Raw genomic sequence first — 3,277 nt, 5'->3', positions numbered from 1 at the left:
AATGCCACGCCAAGGACAGAAGACGTGATGAGTTTCCTGGGGAGACTCAACTATATCAGCCGGTTCATAGCTCAGTCCACAGTCATTTGTGAACCCATCTTTAAAATGCTAAAGAAGACGCTGCTACTAGATGGACCGACGATTGTCAGAAAGCCTTTGACAGAATCAAGGAATACCTATCAACGCCGCCAGTCTTGGTTCCTCCCGAGCCAGGAAGACCTCTATTGCTTTACCTTGCAATATTGGATGGAGCATTCGGTTGTGTTCTAGGACAACATGATTAAACGGGGAGAAAGGAGCAAGCCATCTACTATCTCAGCAAGAAGTTCACCCCGTACGAGGCCCGGTATTCTCCATTAGAGCGCACCTGTTGTGCTCTGACTTGGGTAGCTCAGAAATTGAGGCATTATTTCTGTGCCCACACTACTTATCTCATATCCAAGATTGACCCGCTGAAGTATATTTTCCAGAAGCCCATGCCCACTGGCAAGCTCGCCAAGTGGTAAATCTTGTTGAGTGAGTTCGACATTATTACGTGACTCAGAAAGCAGTCAAGGGTCAAGCCATAGCAGATCACCTTGCCGAGAATCCCATTGAAGGAGAATACGAACCACCGAAAACGTATTTTCCTTACGAAGAAGTATCCTTTGTAGGAGAAGATATTGCAGAATCCTACGATGGTTGGAGGATGTTTTTCGACGGAGCCGCAAATTTCAAAGGAGTTGGCATAGGGGCAGTCCTAGTATCAAAAACCAGCCAACACTACCCGGTATCCGCCAAGCTCAGGTTCCCTTGCACAAATAATATGGCCGAATACGAAGCCTCCATCTTGGGGCTCAAGATGGCCATTGACATGAACATTCAAGAGTTACTAGTGATCGGGGACATAGACCTGCTCATACATCAAGTTCGAGAAGAATGGGCCACAAAAAACTCTAAGATACTTCCCTACGTGCATCAGATACAGGAGTTGAGGAAAAGATTCACAAAGACAGAGTTTCAGCACGTCCCCAGGGTCCAGAACGAGTTCGCTGACGCATTAGCCACATTATCATCCATGATCCAGCATCCAGACACAAATTTCATTGATCCCATCCCAGTAAAGATTTATGATCATCCAGCTTATTGTGCTCACGTTGAGGAAGAAGCAGACGGAAAACCATGGTTCCACGACATCAAGGAGTACTTGACAACAGGGGAATATCCAGAACTTGCCAACGCCACTCAAAAGCGCACGCTCCGGAGATTATCCAACAACTTCTTTCACAGCGGAGGAATCCTGTACAGGAGGACTCCCGATTTGGGTTTGCTAAGGTGTGTCGAAGCAAAAAAAGCATCCAGACTATTGGACGAAGTGCACGCAGGGACCTGCGGGCCGCACATGAATGGTTTTGACTCAGCAAAGAAGATACTCCGAGCAGGGTATTTTTGGATGACTATGGAAACAGACTGTATCCAGTACGTTCGTAAGTGCCATCGCTGTCAGATACTTGCAGACATGATAAAGGTGGCTCCAAACGAGCTTACTGCAATAAGCTCACCGTGGCCATTTGCCACCTGGGGGATGGATGTCATTGGACCTATCGAGCCTGCCGTATCAAATGGGCACAGATTTATCCTGGTGGCAATCGATTATTTTAGTAAATGGGTTGAGGCAGCGCCATACAAAACATTGACTAAGAAAGTTGTGACAGATTTCGTCCGCGACCGTATTGTTTGCCTATTCGGAATTCTGGAATCAATCATCACTGATAATGGTTCCAATCTCAACAGCAACTTGATGAAAGCAATGTGTGAGGAATTCAAGATCAAACATAAGAACTCTACAGCCTACAAGCCTCAGATGAATGGAGTCGTGGAGGCAGCCAACAAGAATATCAATAAGATACTAAGGAAGATGGTCGAAAGTCACAAACAATGGCATGAGAAGTTATCATTCGTTTTACTGGGATACCGCACCACAGTCCGCACATCGACCGGAGCAACTCCCTACAGGCTGGTCTATGGTACAGAGGCGGTCATCCCTGCCGAGGTAGAGATTCCCTCCTTAAGGATCATACAAGAAGCAGAGTTGGACGATGCATAATGGGTAAAAGGTCGCTACGAGCAGTTAGCCCTTATAGATGGGAAAAGGATGAATGCAGTTTGCCACGGTCAGTTGTATCAGAAAAGAATGTCCAGAGCCTTCAACAAAAGAGTTAAGCCAAGGAAGTTTACACCGCGGCAGCTGGTATTGAAGAAGATATTCCCGCGTCAAGATGAAGCCAGGGGGAAATTCTCTCCCAACAAGCAAGGTCCGTACATGGTTCACCGGGTTCTAACTGGAGGAGCCCTTATCCTTGCAGTAATGGACGGAGAAGTCTGGCCGAAGCCAATTAATTCAGACGCAGTGAAACGATACTATGTGTAACCACTTGCGATTTCCTTTATGATGTATTTTGAACTACGCCTGACCTGATTCCCGTTAAAGAGGGGATACGTAGGCAACTCTATGGGTTCGGTCACAATTTAATAAAAATTTCATGTCCCCCTATTATTCGAACTGGGGCAGAATTTTGAGGAGGACCCTCAAAATTCCGAAGTTGATTTTTCATCCGTTCAGTGCAGCCGTCAGAAGTGCCAGCCTAGTAAACTGGGGCAGAATTTTAAGGAGGACCCTCAAAATTCCGGAACAAGAAAGGTTGCAATGCTTTGAACCACGTCGCAGTCATTGGTTCATTTAAACAAAACCATTTTCTACTTACGTCATATTTTTTAAATCATGCATAACTATGACAGCTGCTGTTTAGCGACTCTACCCCAACGTCAAGCAGGACGAGCAAAGGCCACGGGAAGACGAACTAACCTTCCCTCTTTTACAAAACTCACGATTTTTCTTTGAATGCAGGCACTCAATTCGCAATGTCATTAGATATATTTACGCATTCATACTTTCTCAAGAATGCAACTTCTCAGAATCATCACCTATTTACAATTGCTATCCGTACACAACATCCCCAGGAGCCACAATGATGCAATCAGCTATCAGCTATCATCTACCAGCTAAGAGATTTCATTACTATTCGCCCTTTTAATTCTTGCATTGCATAAGGCTACTTTTCTGCCTTCCGAGACTAAGCGTTGTCTCCATCTGCATTTCCTGCATTGCATAAGGCTACCTTTCTGCCTTTCGAGACTAAGCGTTGTCTCCATCTGCATTTCCTGCATTGCATAAGGCTACCTTTCTGCCTTCCGAGACCAAGCGTTGTCTCCATCCTACATTATCTGCATAAGGCTA

Source organism: Nicotiana attenuata, unplaced genomic scaffold, assembly GCF_001879085.1.
Source record: "Nicotiana attenuata strain UT unplaced genomic scaffold, NIATTr2, whole genome shotgun sequence".
Taxonomy (NCBI): Eukaryota; Viridiplantae; Streptophyta; class Magnoliopsida; order Solanales; family Solanaceae; genus Nicotiana; species Nicotiana attenuata.
Note: the sequence above shows the minus strand (reverse complement) of the source record.